General features: G+C 44.6%; 1 pseudogene across 1 annotated transcript; it reads left to right on the top strand.

Moving 5' to 3' along the window:
* Positions 1-12,444: 12,444 nt before the first annotated feature.
* On the top strand, positions 12,445-13,911 carry LOC310771041 (cilia- and flagella-associated protein 45 pseudogene; annotated as a pseudogene). Its single transcript has one exon. The product of its transcript is annotated as a cilia- and flagella-associated protein 45 pseudogene (transcript).
* The last annotated feature ends 220 nt before the right edge of the window (positions 13,912-14,131 follow it).

Below are 14,131 nucleotides of genomic sequence, written 5' to 3'. Positions count from 1 at the left end.
TAGGTGTTCTTTTGATCAACATACCTCATAACGGGGATCTATACTATTACGTGTGTCTACTAACATCATTAAAATATCATAAGGGTAACGCTGTTTCTGTTATTTTACTTTTAATCTCTGGCTACGTTGCTAGCTAGCTAGCTAGCCTGCCTTGGCAACTGGTTGGGCTGGCTGGTGTCAATCAAAGAAAATCCCGCCCCCAAAGTTATAATTTTTATCGGCTCTTTTGAGTCTTTTACTCGAAATGGGACCATAATTTAGAAAACGGAGCCCAGGGGAGCATGAAAAAGACTTGAAATTGTTTATTCAGACCATAAGCTCATTCGGAAAATGTTTATTTAAGACACAGAACGAGAGAGAAGTCGGCGCATTTTTACATTGGAGCCAATGTACGTGTCGTCACTTCCGGACCTGACGTGCGCCCCCCTGCGGACTTTTCGAATTAATGGAATTTCACGACTGGCTTCATACATTCCCTAATTCTGTTGCCCACTGGTCATGACTCATGCCTTCGCCATCCTGCCCACTGCCCAGCTGCCGAGCTCCGACTGACTGGCGGCGGGTCAGCAACAGTGAAACCGCAGCACGCCGCAGTGTTGTGCCCTTTTTAAACTTTTGAACCCCTGCCCCTCTAAGGGTCTCTGCACGGCCCTGCTGCTTCGTTACAATTAGCGTCCTATGAGGCATGCTACGGGCAGGCTTTAGGTGTGATGCCAGTGAGAGCGAGCCCGTGATAGACAGATGGTTCATCCAATCAACTTCCAGGTATTTTTTGAAAATGCCTGATCTTTGAAACGGTTTCCCAAACGACTCATTCCCAGATGGTTATGTGAAAACAAGCCATCTGGCAGCGTGAGGTTAGGAAGGAAGGCCTGTGTGGAAATTCCACATTCAAGATTATTGTATTTGTCCCAAGGGAAATTTGTCTTGGACATACAGGCTGTCACGAGATACATACAGTACAATAGTTAGTGCAATAACAAAAGAAAAACAAGTGCATAGCACAAAAGTGCAATGTGCAAACATACATTTGATGTTAGGCTGGCTTTACATGGTGAAACTTTCAGGCATCTAGTTGCAGGTTGCAAAATGCATGAAACATAATTTCCATGCAACTTTATCCGGTATTCTTCTGCCACTGGCTGGCTATTTTCTTTCATTGGCTGTCCCGGAGGATAGGAAGAGAGACATCAGTGCATTAGAGCTCTACTTATCAGTGTTTTTGATTGGCTGTTGCATGAAAATAGTTGCACAAAGCTGAGAGTTTTGCAACTGTTGCAGCTGAGTTTCAGACCAATTTCAAGTGCATTGCAGAGGGCTGTTAGACCATGCAAATCATGTTGTAGCCTACATGATTGGTGTTTTTGATGGCCTTATGGCTGTATTAAGTCTGGCTCCATCTTGTGGTAAGGTTTATGTATTACAACTCCCATTTACGTGAATCATTTGCACACCGGCTGCGTTTGAATGATTATTGGTTGGATCTCAAAGCTCCAAAAATCACTGACTTTACTTCACCATCACCTCCTTCCCTCCACTACCTCCTCTGTGCCTCAGGATGCCTCCATGTGTTGCAGAGGAGACAAGATAAGTGGCTCTTGGACGGCTGCTAACTGCCAGAGTCTCTTGACGTCTCGACGGAGGGGACAGGTGTTTCCTCCCCAGGAAGGCTTTTATTTTGAGGTTGGACGGACCTTATTATGACCTCAGCCAGAATCATTAACACCACTTGACACACGGCAGGAGCATCACCAGCTCATAATGTGAGTAGCAACGGTCAACAACATTACAGCCAGTGCTAGCTGTTTCATAACTTGTAACATTATTAATTAGTCAACTAGTTTTGTGCTGGCATAAAAGACTTTGATGGTGACAGGCAGCTCAGCAAATTTATCCAAGAAACTGTCCTTAAAGGTGGGTGTTGAACAGACGTAAGTGTAGGCACAATAACGCACATGAGATTGACTATTTGGAATGACAGCTAAATATTCAAGTAGCCTACCCAAAAAGAGATTTGCAAAGTAAAGTGTTGAGTAAAGTTCTTATGTCTTGTAGTGTGGGAGAAGATCAAATCACCGTAATTCTGCATTCACCTGTTTGCGCCTGACATTGAGCAGTGCTATAATGACTAAGTTGGAGGCTAGGCTATAGACCCTTTTCACGGGTGCCATTTTGTGTCGAAAAGGCAGAATAAACAGGTGCAAGCAAAACACTAATGAGGGTTTCCAAATTCCAATCATGGAAGTTGGAAACCCTCATTAGTGTTTTGCTTGCACCTGTGTTTACCCTGCCATTTCGACACAAAATGGCCACCGTGAGAAGGGTCTATTAGTGTGAAGGGAAGTCACTGTTGACTTTATATGGTCGAGGGCCTTTGGGATACTTTTGCGCAAATCATTCTAAAAGACAGATTTGCACAAACTTAGTAGTAGGCTATGTCCCTTGACTAATATGATATGATTATTTTTATTCACTGCATCACCATCTCTGAACCACCCACTTGCTGTCACTGTAGAGAAAATATGTACATGTAGTACAGTATAATTGTATGTATGTATGTATGTATGTATGTATGTATGTATGTATGTATATATGTATGCGCTTTGTATGATTTGATTAATGTGCTTCCATGTGAGGGTTTATGGCTGCTGTATATAGAAAATATACTAATTGTTCCTTAGACCCACTGAGACAACATACAAATACGATGTGAAAATGATGAGATCATGCTTTGTCTAGGGGGGGTGGGCTTACAGGTGGCTGTCGTTGTCCTGGCTAGTCTAACCCTTGTTAGAGAGTTGCAGTTGCACCATTCCCTTTGCTATGATATACTTCTCTCCATGCATGTACTGTATCATTAAGAAACCACTAAATGAAGTCAACGGACGGAGAACTCTTTCTTATAAAATTATTCATCAATTGGCATCATGAACAGCATCCCAAAAGGAGTCTAGAGGAACTCTGGTGACTGAGGGGATCCAAAAACCTGAACTGAGAATTGAAAGATTTGGTGAAGTTTATAATTGTAATTGCTTAGCTTAGCTGATCTGTGTATTGTTCTAAAGGAACATTTGACAAGTCCTATAAGGGATAGGGCCTGCCTGTGCAGTGGTGGGGTAAGCCCAATGGAAAGGAATACATATTATGCACGTCATCTTATGTCAAATATAATCTGGCATAGATGGTCGTCATCTGATTCTCTCTAAAGCAGCACGTGCAATACAGTACAACCATTTTGACTGTATATTGCTGGACGCGTGACTGACAAGTTCCTCCGCAGAGAGCCCAAAAGCCTGGATTTCTCTCCATTCCACCCCCTCTTCTTCCCCTCCTCTCCTGCTTGGCCTTCAGATCTCTGCCCAGTTTAAATTGACAGGCTCCAGCAGCCATACAAGCAGACAGGCTGTACTGGAGCACGGTAGACCCCATGCTGTGCGGACCCTCGGCTTTGAACTTATGGAGTAGCTCTTCTGGAGAGGGGGGCGCATTACAAAAGTGAAGCATATACTGGAGGATTTGTATCAGAATTTGGGAGCAAAGATGCGCAGTAGAATGTAACACTAAGTGGACTGTATTTATACAGCACATAGGTGTATTAGGGATGAAACGATAACTGGTTTAATGATAAACCATGGTAAAATTCCTGACAATAACCGTACCGTTACAATTTTTCGTTATCATTCAAACCGTATTACCGTGATTACGGCACTTTGAAAAACATGGTAAATACTGTCCATCATCAACCAAAGTTAGCAGCAGATCTCCCAGATGCAGGTGTGCATGCTTGGCAAAATGATTTCAGTGAATGTATCAGTACTTTTTGAAAAATCTCAGCACATTTTTTAACAATACCACAATAATACTGATAAGCGTGATAATTTTGGTCACTATAATCGTGATATGAAATTTTCATACTGTTTCATCTCTAAAGTGTAGGGTGTAATATCAAATGTGGACATCGTGAACATCCAGCTCTGATCACAATGTGCAGGGGAACTTTCGGACGTACTCAGACATTGATGAAATTGCTTTTCTTGCCCACCTGTCCCCACGGCTTATCTAGCCATTACAGATGGCTTTCAGTTAGACAACATGAAAAAGAGGAAGACAACAATTGTCCGTCTAGTCCTTGTTTAACTCATGAATGACATTTGTTTAAATCAGATTGCCGAAAGACATTTACATACTGAGGGAAATTGCTGGGGAATGTCACAAAGAATTAGCGGGTTTTGATAGGGCACTGAGAAATCTTGCTTTTTTTGTGCTTCCTGGCATTTGGAGGCTTGAAAGTCAAATGGATTTCATTGATTTGTCTTCATGCCGGATGTTCTCTGGCTCCGCTTCCAATGGCGTCTCTCATTATTTCCTCTGTCAAATGGGCTCTCTGTCTGTCTGCTTCAAAAGAGCTTGGACGGCATGCTGCTTTCATTTTGAGAGGGGCCCTACCAGTCACACCTCCCCATTAAAGTACCACTGAACATCTACCAGTCACACCTCCCCATTAAAGTACCACTGAACATCTACCAGTCAGTCACACCTCCCCATTAAAGTACCACTGAACATCTACCAGTCAGTCACACCTCCCCATTAAAGTACCACTGAACATCTACCAGTCACACCTCCCCATTAAAGCACCACTGAACATCTACCAGTCACACCTCCCCATTAAAGTACCACTGAACCTCTACCAGTCAGTCACACCTCCCCATTAAAGTACCACTGAACATCTACCAGTCACACCTCCCCATTAAAGTACCACTGAACATCTACCAGTCAGTCACACCTCCCCATTAAAGTACCACTGAACATCTACCAGTCAGTCACACCTCCCCATTAAAGCACCACTGAACATCTACCAGTCACACCTCCCCATTAAAGTACCACTGAACATCTACCAGTCACACCTCCCCATTAAAGCACCACTGAACATCTACCAGTCACACCTCCCCATTAAAGCACCACTGAACATCTACCAGTCACACCTCCCCATTAAAGTACCACTGAACATCTACCAGTCAGTCACACCTCCCCATTAAAGCACCGCTGAACATCTACCAGTCAAACCTCCCCATTAAAGCACCGCTGAACATCTACCAGTCAAACCTCCCCATTAAAGTACCACTGAACATCTACCAGTCACACCTCCCCATTAAAGTACCACTGAACATCTACCAGTCACACCTCCCCATTAAAGCACCACTGAACATCTACCAGTCACACCTCCCCATTAATGTACCACTGAACATCTACCAGTCAAACCTCCCCATTAAAGTACCACTGAACATCTACCAGTCACACCTCCCCATTAAAGTACCACTGAACATCTACCAGTCAGTCACACCTCCCCATTAAAGCACCACTGAACATCTACCAGTCACACCTCTCCATTAAAGTACCACTGAACATCTACCAGTCACACCTCCCCATTAAAGCACCACTGAACATCTACCAGTCACACCTCCCCATTAAAGCACCGCTGAACATCTACCAGTCACACCTCCCCATTAAAGTACCACTGAACATCTACCAGTCACACCTCCCCATTAAAGTACCACTGAACATCTACCAGTCACACCTACCCATTAAAGCACCACTGAACATCTACCAGTCAGTCACACCTCCCCATTAAAGTACCACTGAACATCTACCAGTCACACCTCCCCATTAAAGCACCACTGAACATCTACCAGTCACACCTCCCCATTAAAGCACCACTGAACATCTACCAGTCACACCTCCCCATTAAAGTACCACTGAACATCTACCAGTCACACCTCCCCATTAAAGCACCGCTGAACACCTACCAGTCACACCTCCCCATTAAAGTACCACTGAACATCTACCAGTCACACCTCCCTATTAAAGCACCACTGAACATCTACCAGTCACACCTCCCCATTAAAGCAGCACTGAACATCTACCAGTCACACCTCCCCATTAAAGTACCACTGAACATCTACCAGTCACACCTCCCCATTAAAGTACCACTGAACATCTACCAGTCACACCTCCCTATTAAAGCACCACTGAACATCTACCAGTCACACCTCCCCATTAAAGCAGCACTGAACATCTACCAGTCACACCTCCCCATTAAAGCAGCACTGAACATCTACCAGTCACACCTCCCCATTAAAGCAGCACTGAACATCTACCAGTCACACCTCCCCATTAAAGTACCACTGAACATCTACCAGTCACACCTCCCCATTAAAGTACCACTGAACATCTACCAGTCACACCTCCCCATTAAAGCACCACTGAACATCTACCAGTCACACCTCCCCATTAAAGCACCACTGAACATCTACCAGTCACACCTCCCCATTAAAGTACCACTGAACATCTACCAGTCACACCTACCCATTAAAGCACCACTGAACATCTACCAGTCACACCTCCCTATTAAAGCACCACTGAACATCTACCAGTCAGTCACACCTCCCCATTAAAGCAGCACTGAACATCTACCAGTCACACCTCCCCATTAAAGTACCACTGAACATCTACCAGTCACACCTCCCCATTAAAGCACCACTGAACATCTACCAGTCACACCTCCCCATTAAAGCACCACTGAACATCTACCAGTCACACCTCCCCATTAAAGCACCACTGAACATCTACCAGTCACACCTCCCCATTAAAGTACCACTGAACATCTACCAGGCAGTCACACCTACCCATTAAAGCACCACTGAACATCTACCAGTCACACCTCCCCATTAAAGCACCACTGAACATCTCGGAGCAATTAGTGGGCACATTGACCGTCTTCTTTCTATTAATGATGAAATTCACAGCATCTCATCAGCTTCCCTAAGAGGCACCAAAGCCTCAGAGCCATTAGGGGGCACTAGATTATAATGAAAGACTTTGGATCCCAAGGTGTAGAATAAAACAAAATTGTTGCCAACTGCATGTTTAAATCATACATGAGAATATTATTAGGAATAAGCACTTTGTATTGTGTTGACATCTAAAAAGAAAGCTGGTTTCAGTCTGTCATTGTTGTTTGAACCCATTGTAACACAGAAATTGGCACCTCTCCCATTAAAAATGCACAGCTAAAACAAAACCGCTCCTGGCTGTTTAAGTTGAGTGATATTTCAAAAGGCCATAAATACTCCTAAACAGCTTCCATTTAATCCCCTGGATCAAACAAAAAGCAATCCACCAGAGATTCATAAAACACCAGATTTCTCCCTTCACACTTCATTATGCCGCCTATTGAAGCACAATGTTGCTTGTAAAATATATATCTTGGCTAATGCATGCGATGTGTTAATTTGTCCAAATTGCTACTTGGCAGGTCTGTGCGATTGTAAAGTTTTCAGAAAAAACACCCTTTCTTCGCTCTGTCTCTCCCTCTTTTTTTTGGGGGGGGGAGGGGGTGCCTGGAAAGCAACCATTTACCATTTGAATAATCAAGTGACTGTGCAGAAAAACAAAAGAAAAACAAAATGACTCCAGAGAGAGAGGATGGGGGAAGAGATGGGATCTGGAGCACAATCCTCAGGTAGGATTTGACCCAATTGCCTGTGATGCATCTCCATCCAAATGCTATGTGACATCTTTCTGTTTTACACTGTGACTATTAAAGTGGGATGAGGTCTGTGAGTAAATGTCTCTTCGCCGGACGTCTCATCATTATTCCTACATTTATTAAATTAGGATGATTTATGGCTGCCGTGCATGGAGCACAGTATATTACCTAAATAAATGACTGTTTAACTGAACACAAGAATATCATTAACTTCTGACCTCCCAAGCACAGATTGTATTGCATCAGTGTGGACGGAGGAAGACGAGGGCTGGACGCAGGCTTGACTTCATTGCACCTGCTCTACAATGTTTGGTGGTTGCGGTCGGTAGACGTGGTAAAGATATTAGCTTCGCTTTATGGGCTTGCGGGCCTATAAGCTACTCATAGGGGAGGCTACATAGAGGCTGTCTTTTTCTCCCCCAGCGAAGACAGGGACAAAGCAGCCAACAACTTATTCTTCATGCTAAATGAGAAACACAGGCAAAGATGGACGGAGACAGTGGAATCTATTGACTTCACAACACACTCCAGCCGCCGGGCGTGGCAGAGCATGAACAAGCTGACGGGAAGGTCGACAACTCCAGCACAATGTCCCATCACCACAAACTCCATCAACTCCAGCACAATGTCCCATCACCACAAACTCCATCAACTCCAGCACAATGTCCCATCACCACAAACTCCATCAACTCCAGCACAATGTCCCATCACCACAAACTCCATCAACTCCAGCACAATGTCCCATCACCACAAACTCCATCACAACTCCAGCACAATGTCCCATCATCACAAACTCCATCAACTCCAGCACAATGTCCCATCACCACAAACTCCATCAACTCCAGCACAATGTCCCATCATCACAAACTCCATCAACTCCAGCACAATGTCCCATCACCACAAACTCCATCAACTCCAGCACAATGTCCCATCACCACAAACTCCATCAACTCCAGCACAATGTCCCATCATCACAAACTCCATCAACTCCAGCACAATGTCCCATCACCACAAACTCCATCAACTCCAGCACAATGTCCCATCACCACAAACTCCATCACGTTGCTGAGCAACGGCCGCTTCCCCAACGCAGACAAGGGCTTCACCAGAACAACATCGACGAGAGTCCAAGAGCTGCTCAGAGCCCCGGGCTGCGACTCAAATCTATCCAGCAACTTCACAACACAAGAAATCGAGCAGGCCATCCAACGGCTGAAGACCGTAAGGCACCATGTGTCGACAGCATCCTCCCAGAGTACATAAAACACCCAAGGCAAGAAGGCAACTGACTGGCTGTGCTCCTTCCTCTCTGTGTGTTTCCTCTGATGGAAGCTGCTGAAGGTCTTCTGATTTTTTTCCTCAGAAGTCAGAATTTTTACATTAAAATCTGAATGCTGACTTTTCCCCCCTCAAAATTCTGACTTTAATCTGAGAAGTCTGACTTTAATCTCAGAATTCTGACTTTAATCTCAGAATTCTGACATTAATCTCAGAATTCTGACTTTAATCTGAGAATTCTGAATCTTCTTTCCTCAAAATTCTGACATTAAACTCAGAAGTCTTCTGACTTTTCCCCCCTCAGAATTCTGACTTCTTTCAGAATTTTAAAAAGTAAAACAAGAAAAAAAGACACGCACATCCAAAAACCCACTGGGTTGGATGCTGGATCAAAAATACCTTAGACAAGAAAGAAGTAGGGTCCCTGGGTCTGCACACCTTGAAGCTCCAGTGATCAAGGTGTGTGGACCCTACTTCTTTCTTCTTTCAGAATTCTGACATTAAACTCAGAATTCTAACTTTATTTTCAGAATTGAAAGGTGCTCTTCCCCTCTGTTCTGAATGATCTGATGAATGACTGTGGATCATGTCCATCTAAATATCCATGTAAAATGTAAAGGCTTTTAAGTAATAAGGGGGGAGGGAGGGGTGGGATAGTGTCCGTGGAACAATGTAAATGTCCATGTAAGATGTCAAGTAGAAGTCCGTGGGATAATGTCCACGGGGGGACCCCAGTCTTGCAGAGCCGGTTTGCTCATGGGGGGAGGAAGTGACAAAGTCCTGATTTGTGGGGGCTTTCGGGTCTAAATAGTTGGGTTTCCATCCACCTGTTTTTATGCGAAATTTCAATTTGCGCATAAAAAACCTGAGTGGAAACGCAAAATTAGAAAAAAATCGCAAAAAAGTTTTCATGCTTGGGGAAGGTGGAAAAGTTGGCATTATCGATAAATGGTAAATGCGATAAATGCAGTGGAAACAGATTAAGCGAATCTTCCGTCGTATTTCAATTAAAAAAAACATGCAGTTTTATGTTGACATGTCGCTGTTGTGTGTTTAAATAGAAGACTGGAATTAATGTTAATGCGACTCACTTCTAGAATTGTTTTGTCCGTGGATTATAACGTTATGCTTGCCGAGTTGAAGAGTGGCGCCTGGTAATCCAGAAATTGCATCTTATGGTCTATGTACCTTTGTAGATCAACAAGAAACTTTAAATTAATAACAGACGTGTTTAATAAAGGTTGGTTGCTGCCTGCCTGCAAGACGACGCATCGGGTCTAGCAGCAGATCAGCAGACAGCCTTAAACACAAGGTGATTGACAGCTCTATAATTTGCATAATAGCAGTGGATGGAAACGCGCATTATTTCGTATTTTCTTTTGCTGACTTTCTGAAAATTCGATTAAAAATTTGCGATACCTTTGGATGGAAAGTTGGAAACCCAACTATTGAAGAGGCGGATAGCAGTTGGGTAGAAGCTGTTCCTGTGACGGGAGTTTCTGGTACTGCCAGACATCATCAGTCTTTCTGCCATGGGGGAGGAATCTGAAGTTTTTGTCCTGGATGGATGGGGTTGGCCATAACATTCGGAGACCGCTTTAGCATCTTAGCAGTGTGTTGATGGAGACTGTGAATACAGGCGTTTAGCAGCTCGTATTGCTTTATCAAACCTGTTACGTGTATTTGCTCTCTTATTGGTGTTCCTACTGTATGTGCACTTTTGTGTGTCAGATATAATTATATAATAATAACTTCTGTGACATAATGATGATTGTGGAGGGCTTGTGTGCATGGCCGTAACTAGCTATGAGGACGGGGAGGTCCGGACCTCCCCTAATATTTCAGAGAAAAAAAGAATATATATATATATATATATATATTTTTTTATAAAACAATCTGCATGGAAAAGCATGAAAAACACGGGATCGCTTTTATTTTGAAACGAAAGGCAGGTCAGGCAGGAAGTCATCTGACGCCGCGTCCGCGGTAACTTGATTCCGAGAGAGCAGCAGCATGGTGGTGAGTGATGACTGTCTGTCTGCCTGGCGAGATCATTGAAGGTGAGCGAGCTGCGAGACAGTGAGCGAGTGAACGACAGACAGTGAGTGACACTGACAGATTTTTTAGCAACAACCAAGAAAGTAAGTGTCTAGTCTGTCTCTTAAGTAATGTTACCTGTGTGACACGTTGGGATGCTACTGGCTAATCATGCATGATGCCAATTGCCAAGCTCCCGAAGTCAGGTATGCAGGTGGCTATATGCATGGTTTCAGTTTCATGACCCAATAAGTAACAAAAAGAGGTGGTGTAAAGTTAAAAACAACATAATACATTTTATTTTATTTTTCAATCGTTCCTATCAGGAATAAATAAATGTCCCTCTGTATGTTTTTTTTTTATTATTGATGATGACTTTGTGTGTTGTGTACGGCTTGGGTTGTGTACCTGTGTTTGTAGGTGTCATTTTGATATGAATTTGGCTAAAACAGTTTGTGTTTGTTAGTTACAATTATGTTGACAGCAGAGCTGAGCAGGTGGTGACATGAAAGAGAATATACTGAATAATGACATCACAACAGTATAATCCTAATGTTGATTTAAAATGATATATTACTCTAAATATGGCAAAAAAAGGGGGGAAAAAACCCTCAAATTTTTTCCGCCTCCCCTTGCTGGACCTCCCCTATTTCGGAACCCTGGTTACGGCCCTGCTTATGTGTTGGGTTTTATTGTGAAGGCATAAAATACATAAAATATTGCTGGTGCGACCCCCATAGAAGGACACACTTTGGTTTTGGTGTGACCAAACTCATGCCAGACAGTGGTTTGGCAAATTTTGGAGCCGATCCGAGCAACGGCACGCCTTGCAACTCTGTACAGACAGGCAGGCAGACCGCCAATTATATCACTGCCCAACACATACTTCACACAGACCTTCACAATAAAAGCCCAAGACACACTTCACAGTCAATCACACTGTGTGGGTGGAGCCTCTTCCCACACATCACCTGACAATCAGACAGTGTGGGCGGAGCCTCTTCCCAGACATCACCTGCCAATCATACAGTGTGGTCGGAGCCTCTATGACCTGGACACCAGGCCGAGCCGTCTAGAACTGTATGACATGACATGTCATCATTGGTGATTTATGACCTCATCACTGTTTCTGACATCATGAGTGATTTATGACATAAGCGGTGATATATGACATCACTATAGTGGTGGTGACTTGGCCACCAGGCTGAGCCGTCTAGAACTGTATGACATCAGTTCACTGGACATTGTAACATGTCACTGTTGACTTTGACATCATCAGTGATTTATGACATAATTTATAGACTCAGCAGGGAAGGATTTATGACATCACTGCAAATGTCATGATGTCTGACATGATCAGTGTCTTTAATAATCACTGATGATGTCATTTATGCATAAACATTGTGACAACAGTGACTAAACAGTGACATAACATCACTGAAGATGTCAGTGATGTCACAATATCTATGCATGAGTTACATCATAAGCGATGATGTCATAGACATTGTGATAATCAGTGATGCTATAAATCCTTCCCTGCTGAGTATTTTTTGTTTGTTATTCAGTATATCAGTATTAACATTATGACCACCCATTACCAAACCCAGGGCCTAACATCTAGGAAGACACACCCAGCAGAAACTGTCCACATCACCAGGTACAAGCCGCGCCCTCGTCATGTTAGGAAGATCCAGCCAGCAGACAAAGTCCACATCATCACCAATGACCTCATCCGAGTTCTCAAGGTCCCAAGTAAGCAATGTTCGGTACAGACTAACATTCTGTCTCCAGGTGAGTATGAGCGGATCACCTTGGCCTCCCGGGTGATCCCCCAGGTGGAGCAGGAGGCAATAATGGACGCCAATCAGATCGAGCTGGAAGCCCGGGTCCGCGACCAGAACCTGCGGAAGTGGGCCAACGCCAGGAGGATGGAGGATGAGGATGAAGTGAAAAATCTCAACGGATTGATTCTGGGTGCTCAGTGCCATGCGGTGCGTGACGCCCAAATACTGGAGCGGAGAGAGATTCAGCAAAAGTTGACAGAGGAGGATCTGCGTCTTGATGCCATAATGGAGCTGGACCGCTGCAAGGCTTTAGAGACTCAGACGCAGACCGATAAGCTGCGCAAACAGCAGAGGTTCAGCGGGATGCAGCAGATTATCAACCAGATCGAAGAGCGTATGGAGGACACACGGAAGAGAGACAAAATAAAGGAACAGGAGACTCAGAAGTTGCTGGAGAACCTGAAGAGAATGCAGCTAGAGGACAAGAAGGCCCTGGAGGCAAAGAGGTTAGAGCAGGAGCGTCTGCAGCAGAACATCATGCGTATCAATGCTGAGAACTGCCGGGCCAAGGAGCAGAAGAGAGAGGAGGAGAGGCTGGCTACCTTCAAAGCGTTGGAATTCACCCGCAAGAAAATAGAGCGCGAAGCGGAGTACGAAGCGGAGCAGACACGAATAAAGAAGGAGAAGGACATTGAGATGGCGAGGCTGCGGGCGCAGTCAGAGAGAGCCAAAGACGAGAAGGCAGAGCTGGATGAGCTCCGTGCTAGGAGGAATCGAGAAGCCACGGAGAGAGATTTGCGTAAAAAAGAGAAAGTGCTGGCCGAGAAGAAAGCCAAGGAGGATGCAATGCTGAAGGCTGCTCGCTTGGAACAGGTTGTCCTCAAAGAGCACTTACTGTCCGTGGAGGCTGCTGGGAAGAAGGCAGAGTTTGACAGGCTGCTGCGGGAACAACAGCAAGCCATCGCCAAGCAGAAGGAGGAAGAGGCGGAACAAAGGAACAAAATGCTCCGCCACGCCGAAGCAATGCGGCAGCAGGTAAGGGAGCGCGAGCTGGTGGCCGTGACCAAGCGCAGGGAGAACTTCAAGGAGGCAGACCGGATGGCAGAGGATGCACGGCAAAGACTCGTCCGCATCACTGAAGTCAAAGAGAAAAAGCTGAAGGACCTCCAGGCCGCAGGACTTCCTGAGAAATTCTGCAGTGGAGTGGAAAGGAAGTATACCTGCGTCTTCCCTCATCTGCCTACAGGGGCACACTGGGAGAACTAGAAAGGACTAGCAGCAATGAAGCCCTACTGTTGCGTTGCTTCCCATCACCTTTTTCAGAGCCAAAAAGTTGCACTTGAACATACCGCAAAGACGACAGCCAACGGTGAAGCACCTACATTCTGCGCCTGCGTGAGACCTACTGTAGCACTGCGGATATATTACAAACCAGATACATTTAACAAAGCAGCGTTTGCCTACTATTTCCAGACCACTCTCGCTC

Source organism: Poromitra crassiceps (genome assembly GCF_964638095.1).
Source record: "Poromitra crassiceps genome assembly, chromosome: 2".
Lineage (NCBI taxonomy): Eukaryota > Metazoa > Chordata > Actinopteri > Beryciformes > Melamphaidae > Poromitra > Poromitra crassiceps.
The sequence above is the reverse complement of the archived record's forward strand: the minus strand, read 5'-3'. Positions and strand labels throughout refer to the sequence as shown.